Below are 27,494 nucleotides of genomic sequence, written 5' to 3' on the forward strand. Positions count from 1 at the left end.
AAATATTTATAAATTATTATAATTAGTCTATTTACAAGTATGGTTTAAAACTTTGTTAAAATCTAGAACCAGTTTGGTTCGTGTCCTTTATGCTGCTTCTCTTTAAAAGAAAATTAACAAATTCAATTTTATATATTTATTTATATAAATACGAGTATATACACATTTATTTATTTATAAATATATATATTATTTATATTTTATATTCATGACATTGTAATAATAGTGTCTCTATGAACTGATAATAGCCAGTGACATTGTAATAGTAGTTTCCGCATGTATTGACATGTCCTTCTGAAGATGGCCGCTCTGACCGAAACATGTAAAGGATGGAAGGTTACAAAAAGAAGAAAAAATGTATTACTCACACTGGACGGCGTTAATAATCTTTAATACCATTACTAGTGTGACGAACCAGAATGAACCAAGTCAAATTTAGAGGAGAAATTCTTTCAAGTATACTGAATTAACAAAAAGGGGGTATAATTTCCAGAAATCCTAAGTACTTGTTAATCATTTCTGACCAAGAAGAAAGCAGTCTTCTTGGATCTGGTACCGTGTAGATGTGTTAACCGACGTTTCGGAGGAACGTATCGCCTCCATCTTCAGGGTAGAAGACAACCTCAAATCTTACGTTTCTGACGAAGTTTCTACTTTAACGATTTCCCATTAAGATGTCAATGATCTTATGACAATAAGGTGTAAAGGTGACAACTTGAATGTCCACTTAAATGTGGTAGAATTAGGCAAGCCACGGAAACAAGAACAATTATGTGAGTGTCACGGATGATTGCACAGACCTTGAATAATTTTTTGTTTTATGTTGGGTAAATTGTAAATTCTCTGTCTGTTTTGCTGCGGAGTCCAAAAAAGAGAGAAAGAAAGAAAGAAATAGCATTGGATGAAATAGATTACTTCCGTTTTCTATGTTGGAGCTGGTGGCACAAGCCTGTCTCTTTTATTGTAAGTGATTCATACTAATAGTTGTTAGCGCTCTTATGTCGCTTTTATGAGGTTGAACAATGCTTCTGTAAACTTGCTGATCAGAATGTAGTTCACTGCTAACATTCCTGTTGGCATTGAAATTCAGAATATCTCGCCGCATGCATTGTCAGACTCAATAACCAATTGACTGACTCGCTGACTTCATGGAACTGAACCCTTCTTGAGTATCCACTAGTTTTGCAGCTACTCAACAACTTCCCAAAATTTCATTGAACCCGAATGTTCATTATCGTGTTCGCAAGAGCCCCTCTACTGGTTCCTATTCAGAACCAAATCAATCCAGTCCATATATCCCCACCCTACCTCTCTAAGATCCCTTTTAATATTAGCCACCCACCTAGGTTTCGGTCTTCCTAAAATTCTCTTTCCTTCTGGCTTTGCCACTAATATCATATATACATTCTTCTCTCTCCCATTCGTGCTATATGCCTTGCTCATCTCATTCTCCTTAACATGGTCATTCTGCTTATATTTGGCGAAAAGTACAAATTATGAAACTCCTCATTATGAAGTTTTCTCCAACCTCCTGTCACTTCATCTCTCTAAGGTATAAATATTCTCCTCAACACACTCAGCCTCTCTTCCTCCCTTAACGTCCGAGGCCAAGTTTCACAACTATACAGAACCGCAGACGAAATTATAATTTTGTCAGAATTACTGGGTTTTAGGGCTTCGTCCACTGTCCGGTATTCTAGAAGCTAGAATACACAACGTTTCGGAACTGGATCTGTTTCCGTCCTCAGGTGAGGGGAATGAGACACCTACTCTGTTGGGTCCCTTAGAAAGAGCTAACCTCAATCACTGGACAACCTCTGCCAGGTTCATTACAGCTTTTTGAACACCTGAGACCAGGTTATGAAATTTTGTGCTTATTGCAGTCTACTGATACAGGACACAAGCATATAAGCATATACAAATTGTACATGTGTTTATAATACGTCACAGCAAAAATTTTACTTGTCAAGTCCCGGTTATTTATTAAACAATATTTCGCGCATTCACCATGTTTCAATTTCCAATTTTCATAGACAGTCAACACAATAAAAACTGAACATTTTAAAAACATGTCAAGTTAGAAACATTATTCTGGTGTTGATAGATAAGGCTGTAGTTATCCCGGCCTTAGGTCGTGCCATAGCTCAGGCGGTTAGTCGCCATCTTCCCACCGCGGCGGTCCGGGTTCGAGCCCAGGTCAGGTCATGTGAGTTTTGTGGTGGACAAAGTGGTGCTGGGGCAAGTTTTCCCCGAATACTTCGATTTCCCCTGCCAGTTCTTATTCCACCGACTGCTTCACACACACACACACATCATCATCATCATCAGTCGGGACTGGTACAGTAGGCCTAACAGTGGCCGACATGTCAAGTGGACTGTCTCATTCCACCCCCAAGAAACTAAAAACAATTATCACTGGTCTTAATTAATTAATCAATCACCACTCCATGAAGACGTATGTGGGAGTGGAGAAACAGCTCCACAATACTTAAACTCGGCACTAGATGGAGGTGAGTGGTCAGCGTCAGGCCCCTGGAGGTTTACCCCAGCGGGAATAGCCCACGGTACTCACTGTATATGAGGCTGAGCGGGCTCCAAAGCTGGTCTGGACCTTATGGAGAAGATAAAAATCCAGCCCGAAGCCTAATCTCTACACCGACTGAAATACCTTGCACCCCATCCATTTTTGGTTCTGTTGCAATACGACAACACAGCGCAGTTGATTTATTGGTATTCTTGATTCTAAGAAGTCGAAGTTAACAATTTTGTGGTCTGGAAAAGCATGAAGTTTCACGATTACAGGAACAATTTGAATAGCTCGAAACAGCTGCAATGGAAGACCTCCTTGGACTCCCTCCAGTACACCTGCAGGTGGAAGCTGAGGCCAAGGCAGGAAATTACAGATTATGTTGCAATGATCAATGGAAACCCAAGTACGAATGGTTTGGACATGCATACATGACTCAGGACGAGGAAAAAGAACCCATCCTACAGATGGGGCCTGATAAAATGATACCGAGACATGTCTACGGTAAACTCTTCACTATCAGATTCATTGATAGAAGTGAATAGAAAAAGGGGTTTCAACCCCCCGACAGAAAAGGGGGGACTAATATGGTACACAAATGGCTGCAAGACCAAGGCACTGGAGCTGGGGTGCATTGCCAAGGTACAAGGCAGAAACTTAGTTTTAGCCTTGGGCAGTACACAACAGTATTCCAGGCAGAAGTGTATGCCATTAAGGCATGCGCAGTTGAGAATCTCGATAGGAACTATAAAACAGAAACATATATATATATTCTGTCAAATAGTCAAGCTGCAATTAAAGCACTTGGCAAATACAAGATCACCTCAAAACTGGTCTGGGGCTGCACTCAATCCCTCGTACATCTGGCCAAAGGTAACAGAATTTAACTGATATATTTGCCAGGTCATGAGGGTACTGCTGGGAATGAAACCGTAGATCAGCTGGCCAGAACAGGGTCTGAACATCCGTTTATAGGACTTGAACTAGCTTGCGCACGCACGCGCGCGCGCGCACACATACAACTGGGCTTAAACAGGGAAAGGGACTTATACTAGGGTCCTCTGCTAGAACGAAGGATGTGTTGAAGTTAAACAGAGGCCAATTAAGACCGGTGGTAGGACTATTTACAGGACACTGTCGCCTGAAAGGACACCTTTTCAAACTGGGATTGACAGATGATTCCACTTGCAAATGTGCCTGGTATAAGATGAATCAGCTACACATATCTTATGTGATTGTGAGGTTATAATTTATTTAGAATTTCGCCACATGGGCCAGTACTTTATGTAACCAAGTGACTGTTATGACGATCCCATAAATAAAGTCATACATTTCATTCCAAGTGTAGGATTGATAAAAGGTTAATCAAAATGTGAAACACAATAGATCACTGATGGTTGCCGTGCAAGGGCTGGATTATTGTGGCCTACCCTTACGCCATTCATACATTCATTCATTCGTTCATTCATTCATGCAGTTTTACGAATGTTGATCAGTTCTCGCAATACAATGTTAAGAACTGAAGTATACTAAAGCAGACAGACATAGACAACTCGATATACGATTCCGAACAGGAGGGAATAGAAGTGTCGGTTAGTCTGCAGCATTAAATCTTTCTGAAATACGTTTTGAATGTGTGGGTACATGTCTGTGGGAGAGGGACACGTTTGTGCTGCTCTATGAGCTGCATTGCGACAGAATGGAAAGTGCACGCTTTTACGTAACCAGTTAAGGAAAAGCGCAGATGTAGTGGATGGATTCCAGGAAACGGGGAATTATAAATTTACACGACAAAGGAAAAGACACCAAAGAAACGCTGAAGAAAGGAATTTTGAATTTTTTACAGGCCCTAAACAACGTATTCTGTAGAACAAGAAGAGGAATATTGTGACTGCCCAGTAAACTTTGAGGATATAAATACAATCGAAATGCACTAGAATAAAGCGAAAGAGAGTAACCTATACAGAGGATGCCCTACATATCACTCCGAGATTAGATTAAGGATAGCTCCTGTCTGTCATACCGTATTTATGTACTCGTACCTGCTGGACTTGTCCATCATTCCGGCTCGAGTCTGGGCAGGAGTACCAAGTCACCTGACTGGTGTTCATTGTACGGTAGTAGTATCTCAAAGCAAGCCAAGACACGAGCCGCCGGTATAGAAATTTGAACAACTTTCAAGCATTTCGAATATGTCTGTATGTATTTGAAATCCTGCACAGAAATGTGCGACTAACTTGTATCATTAAAAAAAAAAGTAAAGTTGTCCCTGTACCTGGCCGTGAAGGCCCATAGGGTTGTGAGAAGTTGAGGGTCCCACATTATTTAGACAATCGGCTCAAAGATGGCGGTAAGGTTGTCAGTCTTACGCGCCGGCCGCGCTTTACTCCCCAGGAAAATTATTTAATTAATTCCTGGTACTCATTTCTGTTAGAGGCTGAGTCAACCCCAGAGCCATAATGCGGCTGGAAGGATTAGGTCAATTGAAAAAAATCCAACGACCTCATCGGGACTTGAACCCGCGACCTTCCGGATTGTATCATTTTTGGTTGTAATTCCTGCTGGTTTTCACATATAGCTGTGAGCATTTGAAAGAAAGTGGATATTTGTACTTATTCCCATAACGACTTATTAAACAAGTACAAATTACTCATGGTTGAACTTATTTATATGCTATCAGTAGGAGAAGAATGACCATCATGTTTCAACATTTTTGATTTGATGAACGCGGAGGAGGGGGAGGAGAGGTATCCCACACTGAAATAATGCTGCTTACTGCAAATATAATTTAACGTTGATTTTACAGATGATCTTTTTGGAAGACTAATGTAGGTCACTTTATTTTATTCACATTCAGAACTCATTCACCGCCATCTTCCTCTGGCTTTTGGCCCTTTTAGTTTCCAGGGTCGCTTCCTTCGTTATGTCCGCCATAATTCTTTGAGTTTCTGAACATTCAGTTTTTTTTACGAAGAACGGTTGTTAGCCCTGCGCCCAACCTTCACTTCACTGAAGGCTCGGATTTTCTGTTTTCTGTTTTGTGTTCACTCCCTTGGCCAAAGGATCTCTTTTCAAGACGCCAGATACTCGCCTCTCACCCTACTCTCGTCTGCTAAACCCCGTGCTCAAACCACAGAATGCACCCAGTTAGTTAGTAAGTTAGTTGGTGAGTTAGTTGTTAGTACCTACTATTAACTCCCAGTACTTGAATACACAAAGGATGGAATTCCATAACCTCGCCATCTAGCAAGAGTTTCGAAGCTTTCTGTGAATTGTATCAGTCTGTTAACGGCTATGAAATTTCATGGCCTCGCATAGATAACAAAAGCCCATTTCAATCGTCCATTGTTCTCCACCAATGGATAGGTAAAGTAACAGTCGCTATAGAAGTGATAATTGAACACAAGGGAACATGAAGTTAGAACTGCTGAACAAAAACATGTTAATTATAACGCACTGTCACATAACATAGTGACTGTAGACGGGTTTTGGATTGGTAATTGGATTAATTAGTGAACGGAGAAGTTCATGGAGGTAGGCCTAGGCCCACTGGGGCTGTAGTGCCAAGGGGAAAAATGGATTAATTAAGCTGTTACATATCCGTGACTACAAGTAATTATAACAGATTCACTAATTCACACACTTTACAGTTCACTAGAGCATGCACTTAAGTCCTCTCAGCCTGCTGTGTCTTCACCAGTCTTCTGCCAAGAGCGGACGTTCCCCTTCCTCTTGTGTTCCCGAACTAACCGGGGCCTCAGCTACAGCAACTTTCGACTGACTCACTCACCAACCACTTCACTCAACTGACTCTCAGAGTCAGAGTTATTTTACGACTACCGGTTTACCTCCAATCTGTTCTTCTTCGCACCAAGCCCCTTGAGACTCACGACTAGAGATTTAACCCCGTGTAATTTGGTAGTATACATACGTTTCGGAGAAACGCAATGCCTCCATCTTCAGTGTCGAAGAATAAGCCCAGCAAGAAGAAGCGGCAAGCACTCTAAAAGGTACGGCAGTACGTCGATGAACTTATACCAATGAAGAAAGCAGTTTTCTGGGATTTGGNGAAGACTGCTTTCTTCATAGTCACCGCCGTGAAAGCCTCAAATCTTACACAACTTAAAACAAATTACATAGCTTTACGTTCCAGGTAGTTCTCTTCATTGCATTCGGTTTTATTTCTAATTTCTTTAACGATGCTGTGAGTAAGAGTAATATCGAAGGATAAGTTGAAAGGAATCTGTACGAAAGCGATAGTGGCCTAATGTAAGTTACCTCAGTATTTACCTGGAGCGACTGACGTAAGGATAAGTAAGGATAATCAGCGTCTCGGTCGAGATTCAGAACGTGCACCTCCCCAATACGTGTCGGCAGCGTTACCACCTGAGCCACCTTCCTTGCTTATATATACATTAGGGCCTATCTAATAAACAGGGTGATCTGTTTAATTGCGGATAAAATAAATCCCTGTGAAATATTAACTTTTATTGCTTAATATTTGACGACCGCCTCTGTGGTCTAGTGGTCAGAGTTCCTGGCTACAGATCCAGAGGTCCCGTGTTCGATTCCCGATGCTACCAGATTTTCTGAGTTGTAGTAGGTCGGGAACGAGGTCCACTCAGCGTCGTGAGGATAACTGAGGAGTTGTTTCAAGGAAATAGCGGTTCCGATCTAGAAAATCGAAATTAACGGCCGTGGGGATTCGTTGCGCAGACCACGCGACACCCCCTATTCTCTAAAGTTGGCACTAGCTTCGCCGACAAGCGGCGGTCTCTCGGTCGATATATTTCGCTTGCGGACTAAAGCCACGGATTTAGTTAATATTTTACACATGCAGTCTTCAGTAATGGGAAATTTGTTCTTCAACGTGAGTATCTTTGGGGACATGATAAAGTTCATAATGGGCTGGATGGCCTCGTACGCGTATAATGCCTGATATCGCTGCTTAAGATACGGGAACTCTCCTAAGTACCACCAGACAGTGCGCTGATACTACACTCACTTGAACAGTCGCCTCAGGCTCGTCATCGCAATATGAAGAGCAGCTTCTGCTCCGGCCAATGTCTGCGTCCACCTGCGTGTGATTTAGTCTTGTATCGCATATCTTGAAATGGGCCAGACCACTTCATTGTATAATCTTAAATGGGGACGTTTTACTCTTGTTAAAGGCTGCGAAACTCTGCTACAGGACTGTTACACTGTAAAATTTTCCTTACCACAGGACACACAGTTTTCCTGCTGAGCACTCACCGCTATTTTTAAATTTCCCACGAATCTCAAGCCACACACACGCAGTGAACATCGCATAGCAAACTCCCACACTTTTAATTTACTGAGTTGCAAGAAACTTTTTGCGGATAGAGGGTGTCACGTGGTCAGCGCAACGGATCCCCACGGCTGTTAATTTCGGTTTTCTAGACCGGAGCCGCTATTTCCTTGAAATAGCTCCTCAATTATCATTACGAGGCTGAGTGGACCCGGTTCCAGACCCACTACTTCTCAGAAAATCTGGTAGCGCCGGGAATCAAATCCGGGACCTCTGGATTTGTAGCCAAGAACTCTGACCACTAGACCACAGAGTTCGCTGACAAGCGGCGGTCGCTCGGTCGGTTAAGTTCACTTGGGGACTACAGGTCACGGATTTTTTTTTCTAGTTGCAAGAAACGAGCGATCGAGAATTTACTGCTTTGTTTTCATTTTCACTTGTGTCCATAACGAAACGGATCACCGGGTATTTTGGAAGATAGTAAACGTGAGTTGAGAAAACAACACTGATCCTGGTCTTCTGCCGGGTAATTACACACCAGTTTTCCTTTTTAATGTATGGCCTCTTTCTCCGGTAGAACATGCAAGATATTTGGACCTAAAAAAAATAAGCGTCTGATGAGTATTAAGCTCGTAAATAATTATAAACACGAATTTGGTTATTTCTACTGTTTATCTATTAGGCCTGTTTTTAGGGTCGTGAAAGCAAGATGATTGCAACGTATGCGATATACAAATCTAACGAGGAGACAAGAATTGCGTGCTGAAATTTGATGGACAATATTCTCGAAAAGCAGTCACTTGGAAGCCTAAGAAAATGTGCGCATAACATGAAGACGAATCTCAGTAAAACAGATTGTGCGACTGGATGCTGAGTGGAGTTTACTCAGGGCCATATCTAATTGTGTTGAACCCTCTGGTTCTGCAATTTGATGTGCGACTGGATGCAGAGTGGAGCTTACTCAGGGCCATATCTAATTGTGTTGAACCCTCTGGTTCTGCAATTTGATGTGCGACTGGATGCAGAGTGGAGCTTACTCAGGGCCATATCTAATTGTGTTGAACCCTATGGTTCTGCAATTTGATGTGCGACTGGATGCTGAGTGGAGCTTATTCAGGGCCATATCTAATTGTGTTGAACCCTCTGGTTCTGCAATTTGATGTGCGACTGGATGCTGAGTGGAGCTTATTCAGGGCCATATCTAATTGTGTTGAACCCTACAGTTCTACAATTATAGAGTTTCTTGGTCAGTTTGTGCAAATAGTCTCGTTTCCAGCACAAGACAATGAATTTCACACTTTTGTGCAATAAGATTATTTTATTTAACCTTGCTGTATCATCTGGGAGCACGCGGTAGCGTAGTTGGTTGAGGCACTATGCTATAAGCCGGAAGGTCGCGGGTTCAAATTCCAGTGGGGTCATTGGAGTTTTTTCAATTGACCTAATCATTCTAGCCGCACAATGGCCCTAGGATCGACTCAGCCTCTAACAGAAATGAGTACCAAGAATCTTCCTGTGGTGGTAAAGGGCACCCGGCGCGTAGGGTTGACAACCTTACCGCCATCTATGAGCCGATTTTCAAGAAAATGTGGGAACCTCAACATCTCACAACGCTATGGGCCTCCACGGCCTGTTACAGGGATACCTTTACTTTTTTTTTCTATATCATCTACTGAGATTTTGTAGGACCAATTGAATCAACAGTGTAACTGAGAAAGCGGTTATAACTCACTTCCTTCCACAATTGCTGAACATGGCCTGCAGGGAACAAAAACATGCAGTGTGCAAGATTGGTCTAATACAGACTTGCAGCTAGAGACATTCGTGCCAGTAATCATACTCATTTTCCATGCAGGAAGTTCTGACCGTCTTATGCGCATGTCGTAAAGAGTTTATGATTCATTTCCTTCACAGACACTCATAATCGCGCGACGCGGTACTCTCCTTCATCTCATGATAATTATTCAGCTACTCAAGTCCTCATTGTGGATCTGACGGTTCATCGCAAATGACCATAAGGTCCTGTCATTGTGAATTATTCTGCGCCATTTAAATATAGCTCACATAATTACACCAAACCTCCCTATCAAGCGAGTAGAACTCGTACTTCCTACTCGAAAGATCTTGGATCAGATCTAGGTCCGGAGACCAGTACTCTGCATGTTCAATTTCTTCCTCATGCATTCCATGCAAATGCCGGTTTAGTAGCTCATGCTGTACCACAAATACTTTGTTTCAACCCTCCTCCCCTTCCCATTTCATTATTCACCCAAGGATTGGACTGTGCACAATCAGAGCTGCTGACAGCGTTGTTAAATAAACAATAAATAACATATTGTAATGGGTATATTCGAGGCCTCGCTATGATATTATTGTCTCGCTTAACCCTTGTTCAAGCGGCCTCCGTAGTCTAGAGGTAACGTTCCCAGCTCATGACTCGTGGTACACGGGTTCAAATACCCGGCGGAGGTCGTCGAATTTTTAAGGGCGGAAAATTTCTTTTAAGCTCTGTGTCCCGTGTCGTAACTTTACGGCACGTAAAAGAACCTCATATCCCCAAAGGGGATCACTGAGCCAAATTCCAGGACGTTTCCCGCCCAACAATAGTCTCTAAGACCTCTGATAGATGGGGGAAGCATTATAGACACCGCTAAGCAAGTGGCCGAACTCGCTTGCTCGGCGGAACTGATGGTACGCACCATTTATCGGTAGGGTAAAGAGACTGGTAGAATATCATAGAGGGAAGCACAATAGATCAAACTGGTCGCGGTGCATGGGGAAACCCACCCTCTCTAAATAACTAACTAACCCTTGTTCAACGTAAGTGTCCTTTTATTCGGTGTAGGTTTTGGAACCAATGTATTGTTTCTATCTACACGTTTTGTAAGGGATCTCAATCTCATTCTCTTTGAGTTAATACATTTTATCTGTGTTGATTTCAACGCAGTAAATCAACTACTGATAAGGTATTCTGCATTCGTCAGATTCTGGATAAAATGTGGGATTATAATGAATGAATCGCTATTTATAGACACCAAGAAAGCTTATGGCACACAATTTTTATATCCATGATCTGTGCCTATGATAACACTTTATTGGGCGAAAGAAAAATAAACGTAAAGAAGATTGCCGCAGTTTTATCAGACGATAGCGAGGAGACTGATCCAGAAGCAAACTCAAGGTAAAACTAAGTAGCCGCTTCCGCTAACAGCAGTTGTAATCTTCGGAAAAGTGGCAAAGTTTGGGAACGACGGTAACAATCAAAAGATATTAAAGGAAAAGTTAATAATTAAATTTGGAAAATGCTTACTGCCGTCCAGTTCAGAAATCTTTTATGTTCCCGCCTAATAGTTGCAAACCAAAAAATCAGAATAAATAAATCTTGCGTATTAGCTGGGATCTTCCTGGGAGGTAAAGGGAGGCTGGCGCGCAAGGCTGACAACCTCACCGCCATCCGTGAGTCGATTGTCTTGAGAGAATGTGGAAGCCTCTAGTCCCGTTACAAGGATAGCTTTACCTTTTTATGGTCTTAGCTGGTTCTTATGGGAAGAAACGTTGGTGTTTAGGATTAAAGGAAGAATATACATAGATTCAGGATGCTGGAAAGCAGGTTGCCGAAAACAATATTAGGATATTCATTCATTCCTCAGTAATCTGTCAGACGACAGGTCCACAGTCTCTTCCAAAACAGTTCCTCCACTTAATGCAATCTCAAACTTTCTCCTTCAATTAAAATATCCTCTTCTGTCCCCAAGGTCATCCAACATCTTCAGTCTTCTTCCTCGTCTTCTGGACACTTCTATCCGCCCCTCCGGTTTGTTTTGTCTCCAGCGGAAACATCTCGCATACATGGTATCTATGTTTTTGGAAAGAGACTATCCAGGAAAAGTGATAATGTGGTAGTTTTTCCATTTGCTTTCCACATCGCAGTACAACAGCCGTTCAAACCACTCTGGTCACGCCTGTTGCTATATGAACTAGGACCATCTCGAGCATCATTTACTCTGTGCTTCAAGTCGCTACTGATGACGCTGCTTCCGGCATCAGTTTTTGGTTTTTGGTTTTTGGTGTCTCTCTTCGTCTGATGCCTACCCTTTGACCTGTCCAGCAAAGGAGGCCCTGCCGGTAGCTACCCTACCGCTGGTATAGCTCTCAGGGTCCTTGGCATTCTCAAAGAGGGAAGAAATAATAGGAGGTTGGGGCTATGCTACAAGCCGGAAGGTCACGGGTTCAAGTCCCGATGAGGTCATTGATTTTTTTAACTGACCTAATTCTTCCAGCCGCACTATGACCCTGGGTTCGACTCAGCCTTTAACAGAAATAAATACAAGGAATCTTCCTGGGGAGTAAAGCGTGGCCGGCGCGTAAGGCTGACAACCTTACCGCCATCTTTGAGCCGATTGTCTAGATAATGTGGGACCCTCAACGTTTCACAACCCTATGGGCCTTCACGGCCTGGTACAGGGATAGCTTTACTTTACTTTTACTAGAAGAAAATTGGCAAATGCTTAACAAACATTTAGTCGGAAACCCTGAAGTGGAGAAAATCTGGGGAGCGTAGTCATTAATAGGTTGGCGCCATTTGAATACATCTGATGAGGATGACACGTGACTCAGAACGGGGACCAGTGGTGGGACAGTATGAATATAGAACTGCATTATCTGATTCGGCAAAACCTAACGAATATATTGATCGTTGAAAAATCTCCACTTCTAAAGTGCTGTTCTATGGGGACAGTTGTGCTAGAACTTATATAAAAATGATGTTTGTTGTTTGTCCTCTTACTCAGTCCCAAACTTACTGGGTCTGAACAGCCTTCCGAATATTTAGACCTCAACCATCCACAATCTAGGGCCAGACAACAGTGTTTCGATATAAATTCTAATTCGCCATACTTCTGGACTGGGTCTGCCGTTTACCAAACTTCACTTGACGTGGTAATCGAACACGGGTCTCCTTCATTTGGTAATATTAGTCTGAGCATGAACATGTTCACTTTCTTTCATCTAGTTCAGATTAGGCCGGTCACCTCCTCCTTCTCCGTTTTTATGGCACGATTCTTAGACTCAAGAAAAACATTTTCTCCATGTCTTCACACTCTCAATGTACCTTCATACCATACGAACTTCAGTTCTACTTAATCAACTGTAATGTTGAGACTTTAGAGTACTTGCATGTAACATAGAACTCCTCTTAATGCTGTGTGAATTTCAAGTCAGTTTAAAGTTACATGTAGGAGCAGCAGTTTAAGGAACTTGTATATTAAACACAAATGTCGTTTTGGGGCTGTTTTAGCTTAACAGATTTATTTATCTGCAGTTTTTACAATTCCAATATGGAAGCTTTCCTTCACTCTTCCCGGAATAATACTCCTTAAAGGTAGTATGTGGCACAATTGTATTTTGTTTCATGTTTTCGATAAGGAGTAGTTGAACCAAATTGTGTATTAGGGTTTTCATTTAAAGGACCTTTGAATTGGAAAATGGATTGTCTGCCTGACCTTCAGATTTTTATTTTTTAATTTAGATAGTAGACTGGAAAAAAAGGAAATATCTCGAGTGTCTCGGTCCAGTGGTTAGTACCCTGCTTCGTTCTCAGGATGTCCAGTCTGAGAACCTCGGACCGGATATCGCTCTGACAAAGGTCTTCCATTATTTTCCTCAGTTCTTCTATGTAAGGTAAAGGTAAAGTTATACATGTGATTAATTAATTAAAGAACTATGCCATGAAGACAAGACCGCCTCTGTGGCCTAGTGGTAAGAGTTCCTGGCTACAGATCAGAGGTCCCGGGTTCGATTCCCGACGCTAACAGATTTTCTGAGAAGTAGTGTGTCTGGAACGGGGTCCACTCAGCCTCGTGAGGATAATTGAGGAGCTGTTTCAAGAAAATAGCGGCTCCGGTCTAGAAACCCGAGATTAACGGTCGTGGGGAACCGTTGCGCTGACCACGTGGCACCCTCTATCCGCAAAAGTTGGCACTAACTTCGCCGACAAGCGATGGTCGCTCGGTCGGTTCGTTCGCTTGCGGACTACAGGCCACGGAGTTTGTTTAGTTTGTTTTTGCCATGAAGACATATGGGGGAGTGAAGGTATACCTCCACCATTCTTGAACTCGACACTAGATGGAGGTTCTTCCTTGTAAGTGATGATGTAATACAACGTGAAAAAATAACTTTTCCACATGTATCCCACTTCATCCTTCATACAGTTATTCCAGTATTCAAGTTAGACGACATATTAATTTTAAATAGCGTCGTTACATGACCCCAGAATGAAGTAGTTAAGCACTAAGTAAATAAGAAGTTCTGGGAAGAGCTAAACGCTCACTTACTTTCCACTGCAATTTAAGCATATGATGCGAAAAGCAGAAACAGTTATGGTAGGTATTGGTAATGAAGTCGGTGAAAAAATACAGGTTTCAGTGTTGGTATTATTTATTAATGAGAGGAATTTTTTTAAGTNTCTGAAAAAATACAGGTTGAGAGGTTTCAGTGTTGGTATTATTTATTAATGAGAGGAATTTTTTTAAGTTCGCCGTTGAGATGGGCTGAGTAGGCGTCATATGCGTACCACATCTCATGATACAGACTTCTCCTATATAAGTGCATAATAAAATCTATATGGACACGTGGCACACAACTATGGGGCTGTACAAAACCATCAAACACAACCATAATTCAAAAGACTTCAATCCAAATTCTTGCGCTCATTAAGTGGTATGTCTCCAACTTTACTATCCACAATGATCTGCAAATCCCATTTGTCATAGAAGAAATACATAGATTGTCAACACTCTACCATCAAAGCATACTCGGACACAGTAACAAACTATTTGCAGAAATCAGCAACCGACCAAACGCAAGAAGATTAAGGAGACATTGGCCGTCTGGCCTACTACAACACGCAGATGACGAAGATTAAAACCATCACCATTCCTCTACAGGGCCTCTCAGGGTATCGTCAGTGGAAGACTTCTCTACTCAAGACACGTACTTAGATCAAATTTACTTCATTCATTCATTCATTCATTCATTCATTCATTCATTCATTCATCAGTAATCTGTCAGACGACAGGTCCACAGTCTCTTCCAAAACAGTTCCTCCACTTAATGCGATCTCAAGCTTTCTCCTTCAATTAAAATATCCTCTTCTGTCCCCAAGGTCATCCAGCAACTTCTTACGTCTTCTTCCTTGTCTTCTGGTCGCATACATGGTATCTCTGTTTTTGGAAAGCGACTATCCAGGAAAAGTGATAATGTGGTAGTTTTTCCATTTGCTTAAATTTACTTATTACTCCATATTATCGAGAGTAGATTATAAATATTGTAACGTGTTTGCAATCCAGAAGAGTCACTGCTATGGAAACGCTAGAATAGACCGTTACAGAGGAGACAACAATTGCTCCATTGTAGTTCTAAGAGGAGTCTCCATGGTTATAACAAAGGGTTCGTTGCCTAACAGCGGCCAAGGTTATAAAAGCCCAGTTTCGACGAGAAGCAGTCAGTCTACACGCTACAATATGTTATTAATTGAATAAATAAATAAATCTCATGAGATTGATCTAAGCATTCAAGCATTACCAAGGTCTTTACCTGAACAATTTGAGAGGCTACAGTTTCAGTGTTGCTGGCTGATGGAAGAGATTTATGACATATGCCTTGAGATGGCCCCAAGTTACATCATATACACACGACTTTTTGTGACAGTCGGTTAGGACATTCAAGTAATATTAAAGTTATTGCCTCAACAATTTGTGAAGTAACAGTTTTGGAATTAGTGAAGTACGCCGTTGAGGTGACCACAGGTGGCATGATATACATACAGAATTTTATGTGTTAAGTTTAGATGTTCAAAAATTGTTAACTGGCGCTACAAATACAGATATGTAAACACACACTCACATAGAACAACCGTTATCTCTGAAGACTGCTTTTATTTTTTCAGAACAAGGAAAATAGACTACAAATAACCATACAATTATTTTGCTTTAAATTTTAATAGTGGAGATAATGTATTAACTGCAATTAGTGCATTATTTGTATTGTGTCTGTTATACGATGCTGCATCGGCTACTGAAGCTCTGTGATTTCTGAATGGGAATGCTTCTGGTGGGAGTAATCATGGATTACTTGAAGAGTCTATCTCAGCAACTTCGGACAGGTGCTCAAGGAAAGACGATCGCTTCAGTCAGGACTATCAGCATGAATCACTGCGAACAGTCGCCATGGTTTCCCTTGTTCATTTCCAGTTTCCGATTACTGAAATTTTCAACTGCGCAGTTTTTTTCCTTCCCCTCGCCATGGGTTTGGTTATTGGAACCCGAGAGAAGTGTCGGAGGACACAGCGATACTGATCTTTCGAAAGGGCACGACGTAGTATTTGGCATGTGCCGGCACTGCTGAGTCACATACTGACCGGCCACGAACTGGATGACAGGGGTTCGATTTTCAGCAAGGTTCCGTCGCCCTGTCCAGATCGGCCACGGGACTTGCCCACTAGCCTTGCATTTGGTTGCCGAAGCGTGAAGCTGAACGTCTCCGTCTAGTACCAGGATTAAGAGCATTTAAATGGAGCATTGTCTTCCCTTGAATATCTCTTCGTGGCAGATGCTTAATTGAGCATCGGGACAACTTTGCTCCTTCTTTTTTTTTTTTTTGCTCGCTTAGTGGGGGGTGGAGTCCAACTGATTGGTTTATTGTAGCCTGCCCCAGGTGATTATGATGGAGAATTAGGTGGAATGAAGATTGATAAGGAAAACCGAAGTACTTGGAGAAAACCCGCCCCAGCCGCGCTTTGTCCACCACAAATCCCACTTGAACAGACCCGGGACCAAACCCGGGCCGCCGCGGTGGGAAGCCAGCGACTAACTGCTTGAGCGACAACTTTGCTTTCTACATACTTGTGAATTTTTCTTGAATTGTTCCTACAAACTGTGTTGCTGACAAAAGTATGGCGAAGAGGCGAGGACTAAATGAATGAAAACAGCCATTGTATGCCAGTAGAAATGGCGGGAGACCTATTGCTTTCTTTAGTGTTCCGCAATTTAATTTGCATGATACGTAAACGAAATGTTAATATGCCGAAATAGCATGACTTGACAAGATATTTTAAGGCAAGTATATAGATTGCAACGAAATAGTTTGTGGTTAAATTAGAAAAAATAAAGTTGCTTGCGAGTCTCCTTAATGCAAATGAGAGCCATTTCTGCGAATAGTAATTTCGCTTTATAAACATAAGACACTTGCGATAAGCCGATCTTCATTATTTTTAGATCGTTTAACGACGTTTTTAACTGTATTTATTGTAGATTCTTAGGAAGATTATGACCGTGAAAATATGTGGAGGGAAACTGTAATTGAATAGAATACTACTGAAGAATTTGCCTGGAGGAACTAAGGGACACTCAGAAACCGAAGTCAGAAAACCAAGACTTCGTGCAAGTTTCGGAATCTGATACAATTCAGGAGCATTATTTACTCATCTGGGATGTTCGGTGTGTTAATCTTAATGACGAAGGAGTGTGTTTATGCGTATCCACATTTGTAAAAGTTGGCAGAGACGTTCACTGATATTTCACACCTTCAAGGATTCTGCTACTGTAGTACTTAGTGAGACCTGGATGTACAGCATTGTAGCAACAAAAGCGCTCATTGGCGAGATGCTGAGGTGTATTTTCACGATCCACGCCCGTACAGTTCTTGGTCTTGAATAATACTTGGAGTATGTAAGATTTGAGGTTTTCACGGCGGTGATTGTGAGGAAAGCAGTCTTCTGGGATATGGTGCCGTGTAGATATTGTGTTAACCGACGTTTCGGAAAAACGTATCTCCTCCATCTTCAGGGTAGTCGACTCGACATTAGTTTGTTAGCACCTGCTCACACTGGTTCCTTGCTCCCGGATTTTCTTTTTTATTCTACCCTGAAGATGGAGGCGATACGTTACTCCGAAACGTCGGTTAACACAATATCTACACGGCGCCACATCCCAGAAGACTGTTTTCTTCACAATACTCTAGTGCAGAGATTATACAGAATTAAACAGCGTTGAAGCGAACGGGGAAGTATTGTAAACAGAAAGTGACGAGGATTGGCAAGATACTGAGCCGGTATATGGCTGAAATCCGGGATGAGCCATCCTCCTTAAGAGCAAGAAAATCTTGTTTGGCTAGAAATTTAGAGGATGAAACATAACGGATACGAGAAGGGGTTTTGGCGGCGTGTTTCCTCAGAGCTGAATTGGCAATAAATTTTATGTCCTTACATTTCATGGAACTTTTGTGACATGTTATGTTAGATTAATCTAATCCATAGCCTTCCGCCGGTCCTCTTAAAGTCCGCTTTAATAATAAGCTGAACTGGCTATAAATTTCATGGCCTGATATTAAGTGAAACTCTTGTAGTTCATTATATTTGAAGAACGCAGTCCATATTCTTACAGCAGTCTGTGTAATGTCCATGCTAATATCTCAAATCTGCAGCTATACCTAACAAGTGCTTTCTACCCTTCAGTTTTACAGTTGAAATATTGTGTATATTGTAAGTTTTGAGGTTTTCACGGCGATGACTATGAAGGAAGTCGTCTTCTGGGTTTTGGCGCCGTGTATTCTTCGTTTTGGCTGACGTTCCTCCGAAACGTCAGCCAAAACGAAGAATACACGGCGCCAAAACCCAAAAGACGACTTTCTTCACAGTAACGATCATGTTTGTAACATGTGTGTACCCATTACAGTACATCTCTCCACCCGTTTTGCCTTTTCTATTCGTCTGGGGCCACACTTGTAACGTGAACAGGATATCGCATTCAACGCTTCTGTACGTGGAAATGTAACACAGTGCTTTACAATACGTTGCAGCTGATACAAGAGTAATGCAAAACAGATTAGCTAATTTTGTTCGAAAGTATTTTGTGTTAAAATGGTTCTTTTGCAGTCAGTTAACCTTGATAGCCTTTAGTGACGGTGTGAGGGTCTTCAAACATTAGCTCAGTCATCTCTGGACACGCCCAAAGCATTGTAAGTTATTTTCGTTTGGGAAAAGATTTTCCATCTACGTAAATATAAAATGAAAAAATATCGTCATTCTCCGTTGTACCTTTTATAAACAAGAATGGCGTATCTCTCGTTTTTATAACCTATTATAGATCAATTTCTAAATGGCGCAGCCACATACATGTTAAGGGGGTTCCTTATCTTTACGGCATGGTATGATAATTGGATCCTGCCTCTGTATACGGATAGTAACCGGGGATATTTTGAAGAAGCAGTTGAGATTAATCCACCATGTGTTGTCCTAGATATTGTGGTTTGGGCATGGGACCATTGCTCGAAACAGTGAATTTTATTATGAATATTATAACAGCGTATTCAGGACAAGGTGAACCAGCAACAATAATGTAGGAAGGGAAGATCCGGTATGCAGGATGTGTACCACAATTACTACAACAATGTAAACATGTTGTAATAAGATATGTGACTGAAGACAGTAAGTGTTGCATTTAAGACTGTGGTTATACATTGGAGTGTATTCAGAAGTAAAAATGAATAAGATAATTTACCTGTTAATTTGTCGTTAACGAAAATCTGATGTGAGGTTAATTAATTTGTTCAAACACAGAAAGGACCATACCCCGAAGAAAGAGCGATTGAACAGCTAACATAATTTTGAGAAATTTCAAAGTTATTAGATAATGCGTGACTCTTATATATTAATTAATCTCACATAGAGGAATTAATTTACCTATACCAACATTATGGATTACTATAACAGTAAAATGCATTACTTGACCAAACTTAGTGTGCAGCAGTTTCTGAGACCCTTGGGTGGGATTGGCGAAGCATATGGGAGAGATGAGAAACGCATACAAAATTATAATTGGAAATCCAGAAAAGAAGAGCCCACTTGTGAAACCTAGGGGTGGATGGGAAAATATAGAATAGCTCTTAAAGAAAAAGGGTGTGATTTTCAAACACACCATCTGGCCCAGGTCGTGAACCAGTGGCGTCCCTTTTTGAACACTATTATTTTATTTATTGCATATTGTCTGAGGTATGTTTTATTTACACGGCCTTTATGGAGTTGGCCCTTCTTCCTACTTTAGGCCACTGGTTGTCTAACCTAATGTTTAAGAAGACCTGGTTTCGAGCCTCAGATATGAAGATGTCAAAAGAACGGTTACATTTCCTTTCCTGATCCACGTTCCCATTCAACCACGGATTCGATCGCTGAATTATGTTAGGCCATTTTGTAACGCGTAGGTCTGACAGACCATAGAAGTAGTGTCGACACCCTCGCTTTAAATACTGTTGATTTTTAAATTAAATTGAAATATAAATTCGAATTGAGACTCCAATGTAGTTGGCTCTCTACTGTTGGTGCTCTGTTCCAAACTGAGATAGCATCACCGTCGCTGCTTCCTTGCTTGTCAATTAGTACTCAGTGCTGCAGAACCTTCCTTAAGGAGGTAATTGTTGCGCAGTTGGTTGGGCAATTTCCCGTCATTTATGGACACAAGTTCTCTCAAGATGCGTGACAGGGATTCAAAACACGCATGTTTGACATTGTCCAACACCATTTGTACTGAAGTAAAGAGTAATAACAAATATACCAGAGAAATGTCAACGTGTCGCCTGAAGAAGGGAATACAGTCGTGTTCCGAAACGCTGTATGTATCAGATTTGCTTCAGGCAGAGCACAATGTCTAACATTCTCATACTGAATCACTCGTGGTCTCAGGCCTGTACAGTGTCTTGTAATCACGATAAAGGTTATTCAGGTTCCATAATATAGGGCGATTTCTTGACTGACCGAGTCCTTAGTAAAACAAGGGAAGCAATGCCGTCGATATGATTTTAGTTATTCGGCGAGCGTCACCTGACGAATGAGAAGCTTCGAAGTACAGAACACGAATTGTACAGAGAGACATTTACATTGGGGCCTCTATTCGAATCTGAGTTTATGATGAATTAAACACTCAGAAATGTTCACGTTACAATATGAAAACCACTTCTATGGTGTAAATTAAGCCTACAAACTACAAAATCCTCTAACCGAACTCCCTCATTTAATTCATGGTAGATTCCTTGGTTCAGTGAAAACTATGTTAAGGAAACAAAATACGAATAGCAGATGTTTCACCATCTTCATATTTGAATTATATCCCTACCTCAGGGACTGCTCTGATGTATCAGCTTCTTAATAGGAAAATCGAAACACGCAATCAGTTTATTCTCTACCATATTTAACTTTCCCGTCCATTATGGCGGGATGTACAAGTACATACTGTCTCGATATAATTTGGGTTATTTCTGTGGCAGTCTTATCTTAACTCCGTGAAGGAGCTTCTGGTTGCGTAATAACTGAATACATATCAGTTACTTTAGGAGGCTGGTTGACCAGTTGACCGGTGTGAGTGGTCATAAGTGTAGCGGATTATGGCTTGTTCCTAAGTTTAACAACTGAGTTTATTAAAAAGAATATTCTGGTACAGGCTAAATAATTTCTGCACGAATATAATTTAATTCCTACCTAAGTTTAGCTCTTAAAATGGAGGTGTATATGATGATTGTCTTTTTTAGTTCTGTTCAGTGTTTGTTTCTTTAAATAACTCACATTTCATTTAATTTCAGCATGAAATCTAACGGAAGGCACGTACTACCTAAATGTGTCCCGTCCCAGCGTCATCCATGGGTCACGTAAGTAGCACAATTCTCAGGTTCCGTTTATTAACGATTAGTTGAAGCTGTCTCTAGAGATGTTTCCCAGAGGGCATCTGAAGGTACTATTTGCTTCGTATCTCAAGGATATTTACGGTTCTTATGAAAAGGAACTTCATTCCATCCAGCAATTAAGTCATTAGCTCCTTCATGCTATATTGAAAATATCCGAGTAGCCTAAAGTGATATTACTTACGTTGTTAATCTCAGTCTGTCTTATTTATCAACTAATGATTCAGCATCAAGGCCAGTGCAGAGAAATGACTAACTTGGAATAAGAAATCTGCTTCAGGGGCTGAAGTTATGTATAGTCGGTGTTAGCTGAGGGAAGTGTCTGATAAGAGCAGAATGTAGCAGAAGTCCTATATCATGTAAGATTTGAGGTCTTCACGGCCGTGGCTATGAAGAATGTGGCGCCGTGTGATCTTGTGTGAACCGATGTTTCGATCGCTTCCATCTTCAGCCACCTGTTCATGCTGGTTCTTCGCTCGCGGATTTTTCTAGCATGCAAATGGAGGCGATACGTTCCTCCGAAACGTCGGTTCACGGTGCCACATCCCAGAAGACGACATTCTTCTCATATATTGATAGCATGGAAATGAACTATTTAATGTTCTTGTGTTAGTTGACCCCTTTTCGGCCCGGCATTTTAATAATATATTGAAAGTATAAAATTGGAGCTTCCGCAATGCCTAAGCACCGAAAGGAAGACATGCAGGGGGAAGTGGATGTAACCTTCTTAACCTAAGCAGTACATAAGCTTGAATGATCACCTTCACGTTCCAACCGATTTCGCTCCGATACTCACAAAATAGAAGGATTGATAGGCCGTGTTGGAGCGTGACTGAAGAGGAAAATGCCGTCCCCTGCCGGGAATGGAACACAGGTCAACCAGCGCCTAGTCAGCAATATTTAGTGACCAAACAGTCCCTACTCACTTCTGCTAAAGCTTATAATTTATTTTTTAGTTTATTGTATAGTCACTTGTAGGGGTGACGATAGACCAGGTTTCGGATTGGATTTATTGCACCTTAACATTCACACAGTTCGGGTCTACAGGCAATACAGCGCTGTCGCTATTCTACACGCTGTCCAGTTCACAGTTACGCACTAGGGATCTCAGTCTTCACTAGTCGTATCCTAGCAACGGATTTATCACAGTCTCGCTGTCACTTCAAATCACACATGAAGTTTTATTCTCATAGTCTAGTTCCTTTCTTGTCATTATTCTGCAGTTGCCAATTCCGAAGACTCAATTGAATTCAATTCCTCTACTCCTAAGCTCATACCCCGGCAGGCTGGTGCTTCAAACTCGAATCTATTCTCGACTCGACTACTGTCCTCTACTTAGTCGCGTCAAAGTCAAAGTCACATTGCGACTGACGGTCAGTCTGTCTGTCTGTCTTGGTGTCGAGCCCCGGGTGGGGCTCATGACCAGATATTTGTTACTGTTTGGCATTTACGGTCTTGTTTTTGTGGGGCGCCCTCTCTGACGAGAGGACGGGTCTGTCTTTTATATGCTGCTGGCTCTTGCCAGCGCAGTCTTTCTCGGGTCCGAGTCCCTTGGGACTCGCGACCATATTTTACTGTCTCAGATTTGAGACTTCCCTTTTCGTCGCCTCTTACAACTCGTAGGGTCACGGTGGAGGTATTCGACCCCACCTCCACACGGGCATCTGTCCTAGACTGACTGACTCTGTAAACTTCCACTCAGTCGGTCTCACTTAGTTGCGTCGAAGTCACATTGCGACTGACGGTCAGTCAGTCAGTACGTCTTGGTGTCGAGCCCCATCTGGGGCTCATGGCCAGATATTTATTACTGTTTGACATTTACGGTCTTGCTTTTGTGGGGCGTCCTCTCTGCCGNTTTTATATGCTGCTGGCTCTTGCCAGCGCAGTCTTTCTCGGGTCCGAGTCCCTTGGGACTCGCGACCATATTTTACTGTCTCAGAATTGAGACGAGAGAGAGAGAGAGAGAGAGAGAGAGAAAAAAAAGAAAGACACACACACACTTACGGATCATCTCCTTAGTCGCGTCTTCTGAGTGTCTATTTATAACCTCTCGGCACGGACACCACGGAAAACAGGATGTATTGTTGACGAGGCGTGTTTAGTGCGCCGTTGCCTAGCAATAGACGACCTGCTGTCGCGCGCTTACGCTTGGCGGGAATGTGTTTCCCGAGTTGTTGCCTAACAATGGGTATATACGTCACAATAAGTTATTGCAAATTATTTAACGTCCAGTCACACTTAAAATATCTAAATTTTGAGTTGCGCTTTTATTCGCGCCTTGTAGCGTAGACTACTTGTACCAAAAATAGTATAAATTATCTACTAATCGGATTGCATTGTATGTTTTTGCGAAGTTAAGTTTGAAAGAAGTTTATCTTAACCTCCGTCAACCTGTCTTTCGTACAAGCACTCGCATTCAGGACCTCTTCGAGCAGTTCAGACAGTACGTATACAAAATAACATAACATTCGTTGTGTCCTTTTCAAGGTTACAGGATCATGACGAGGAGAAAAAATTAAGGCACCTGCTGCTTTCTATTTCATGACTGAACCACATGCCGGTAATATCAATCACAAGAAATCTTAGTATTTGATAACAGTCCTATTTCAATCACCGTACACACCAGGAAAATCTGTCGACTTATATCCGCACCAAATTCCACGTGCTTGTCTGCAGTGGTAAATTACGTCATGTCAGAAAGTGTATTTAGGTCTTTTGATGGTCTACTTTGTGGAGAAACAATCGGAAGGAAATTTACATAATTTTCTTAGAACTATTAACGTATAATATTTCATAACCATATACAGGATATGTCCAGTGTTGCTTCGACCTACCTACCGGAAGTATAGCTGCCGTATTCCAGACCTCGGCACTAGGTGGAGGTGAGTGGTGAGCTTCACGTCCCAGCCGCTTTACCCTCGAGGAGAAAGCCCCCGATATCCATTCCATAGGAGGCTGTGTGGGTCCCAGAGCCTCTCTAGCCGGTGTGGAGAAGAAAGAGTCTTTGTCCATGCTGGGAAGCGGACGTCGGGCGTCCAGCCCGTAGCCTGTCATACACCCACCGAGCCATCCCGTTCGATTATGCTCATTTAACTGTCCTCAGTTAAGTAAATGATACTATATATCTTTGGTGTCCAAAGATTAATTAATTTACTTTAATTCATTAATTCCCAAACCCTGATTAGGAGAGGCGATGTGAAGAGTGGGACTTTCGGTCGCAGGAATCGATTGTCGTATGTCCCCTTTACTTGGCACTACCAGTTTGCCAGCCATAATGCTGACTCCAGTTGATAATAAAAGGAAGAAAAACATTAATGTGTAATAAAATCAAGTTCAATAGTAAAGGGAATGAGATACTTACTTACTTATTCATGGAGCTGAGCCCTTCTGGAGGAGCCGCCAATTCTGCAAATAGTCAAGAATTTCCCAGCATCTTATGGAACCCGAAGGTTCATTACCGTGTTCACAAGAGCCATCCACTGGTCTCTATCCTGAGCCAGATCTATCAAATCCATACCATCCCATCCTATATCTCTATCCATTCTAATATTGTCCACCCACCTACGCCTTGGTCTTCCCTGTGGTCTCTTTCCTTCTGGCCTTCCCACCAATATCCTATACGTATTCCTCGTCTCCCCCATTCGTGCTACATACCCTGCCCACCTCATCATCCTTGACTTGATCATTCTAATTATACTTGGAGAAGCGTACAAGTTATGAAGCTCCTCATTATGCAGTTTTCTCCAACCTCCTGTCACTTCATCCTTCTTCGGTCCAAATATTCTCCTCAACACAAAGGGAATGAGATATCGTGTATTATTAATAACTTGTGAATCTGTAGCAATAGTAACACCCATCTACGACAGACAAATTTAACGTAATTAATTTCGCATGTCCTAAAGATGATTCAGTTTCATATAATATTCAAGTTCGCTTTGAGATCAACTGATGAATTTGTGTATCGTTTTTCTTTCATATATTACAATTACCGGATTTAACCCTTTTTGCTTGCAGTGGTGTCCTTGTGGCTTAAGTAATGTATTCCTATAATAAAGGAATAGTTGTGTAAGACCAATGGAGCGTAATTTTCCACGGCATGAACTCGTAAATTGTGTTTTCTTACGTTTATATGTGGTTGGCTCTTTTTCTGCGTTTTTGTTACACTAGCGTTCTACTCAGTGCCGTGTGTTCCCCTACAATGCTGTTGTCTTCCGTACAAATACGTGTAGATAAACACAGCTCCGCCTGTAACAATTAGTATAAGACACGGAACCAAACGCATTATAGAGTGAACATTATTAACAAGCCGTAAAATTGTTCCTGACCTCAATTTATATATAATCCACTCAAATTCACTGTTCGCTAATATCAGAAGAGCCCGTTGAAATAAAACAGGAAATAATGTTGTTTCTTATCTTCATCCCTGACCCTGGTCTTACTTACCGGCGCCCTTTTCATGCCCTCATCTCCTTCCCTACCTTCTCCGTTAAAACAGTGAATTACTTTTCACATTTCTTCTTTTTGTGACATGCTTTCTTCTTATCCTTCTTAAAAATTTAAAACGGATTTCATTGATTTCTTTACAAAACAAATACTGTTGCACAAAATATGGTAAAAGGTAAAGGTATACTTATCCCTGTGCTTAACTAATTAAACATTACGCCATAAGGGAATGGATATATAGATCCACATTTTCCTGACCTCAGTACTAGTTGGAAGTGAGTGGTTAGCTTCACGCTCCGGCCGCTTTACCCCCCGGTACCCATTGGATAGGAGACTGGGTGGCCCCCAAAGCCGGTCTGGACGACGTGGAGAAGAGAAAATGCTTGACCCTACCGGGACTGGAACTCCGACCCCTCGGTCGTCCATCACATAGCCAGTCGCTATACCGACTACGCTGTCCCGGCTCACACAAAATATGGTATATGACTTAAGATATAGATCTGAGTAACAATAAGAAACCTTATTTCAAACATTCTTCGATGTGGTGCATGTTTAAGAAAGCACAATGGAAATTAGTTTTCGTATTTTTAGTGCCTTTAGTTTTATAACAATAGGCTCATACTTTTGCTACAGTAAGTGAATATCAAGGCCGCGATATGTGAGAAATATCAAGAAAAGGCATTTGGGATACATGTTTGCTTCACTGGTATACACCCTTACCGCGCTTTATCAAGGTAACTTCTTCAGGATTTTTCTCAATATTACTTACACCTGAATGGCTTTATACGCATTTGTTTCTAAAATATGACTGGGACTGGTTGAAAACGCCTTTAATAAATATTTGATAAACGGAAACAGAGGCTGGGTAGTCGATTCATTGGTCAGAATTACAATTTCATACGTTCAAAATATAAGTGACAATTGTTACCGCAGAAATGGCCGCGCCATAGCTCAAGCGGTTAGTCGCTGGCTTCCCAACCCCGGGTTCGATTCCGGGGTCTGGTCAATTGGGATTTGTGGTGGACAAAGTGGCGCTGGGGCGGAATTTCTCCGAGTACTTCGGTTTCCCCTGCCAATCTTCATCCCACCAAATTCTCCATCATCATAATCACCCGGGGCAGGCTACAATAGGCCAATCAATGGCCGCTGTGCCGAGTGGACCCAGTTGGACTTCACCCCCCCACTAAACGAATTAAAAAAATTACCGCAGAAATAATCCAGCCTCTTAATCTCCTCCGCAGCTGAGTTACGAAACTAGCACGACTTGTGTTATCAATAAAATTATGTCTTCGTGATAGAAACGAGTGATTCTTTAAATTGATAGCTTCTGCTGATGCTGCCATATTCGTAAGCAGTGATTATTTCAAACGATGAAATTACGTGTTTCTTCTGAGAGGATTGAGAATGAAATCTTTCTTAATTACTCAAGTCATGTACTCTATATATTCTTGACCTTCGGTTAAAGTTTTGACAGCCTTCGTCACAGATATCAAACTGAATAATATCGTATGACAAGGTCAAGGGTTCCAA

The 27,494-nt window shown here is 41.7% G+C and overlaps 1 protein-coding gene across 5 annotated transcripts in view; it reads left to right on the forward strand.

Moving 5' to 3' along the window:
• LOC111865235 (sodium-coupled monocarboxylate transporter 1) overlaps window positions 1–27,494 on the forward strand; it is a 380,779-nt gene that overhangs the window by 242,906 nt on the left and 110,379 nt on the right. For 4 of the 5 annotated variants that reach the window (XR_004513107.1, XM_023853126.2, XM_033751735.1 and 1 more), the window contains one exon: window positions 21,423–21,488. The gene's annotated coding sequence lies outside the window, so the exon portion shown is untranslated. Of the gene's footprint in view, window positions 1–21,422; window positions 21,489–21,508; window positions 21,572–27,494 lie in introns of those variants that run through there. The other variant, XM_033751740.1, reaches the window with a different exon arrangement.

Source organism: Cryptotermes secundus, unplaced genomic scaffold (assembly GCF_002891405.2).
Source record: "Cryptotermes secundus unplaced genomic scaffold, Csec_1.0 scaffold614, whole genome shotgun sequence".
In the NCBI taxonomy this organism is placed as follows: Eukaryota; Metazoa; Arthropoda; class Insecta; order Blattodea; family Kalotermitidae; genus Cryptotermes; species Cryptotermes secundus.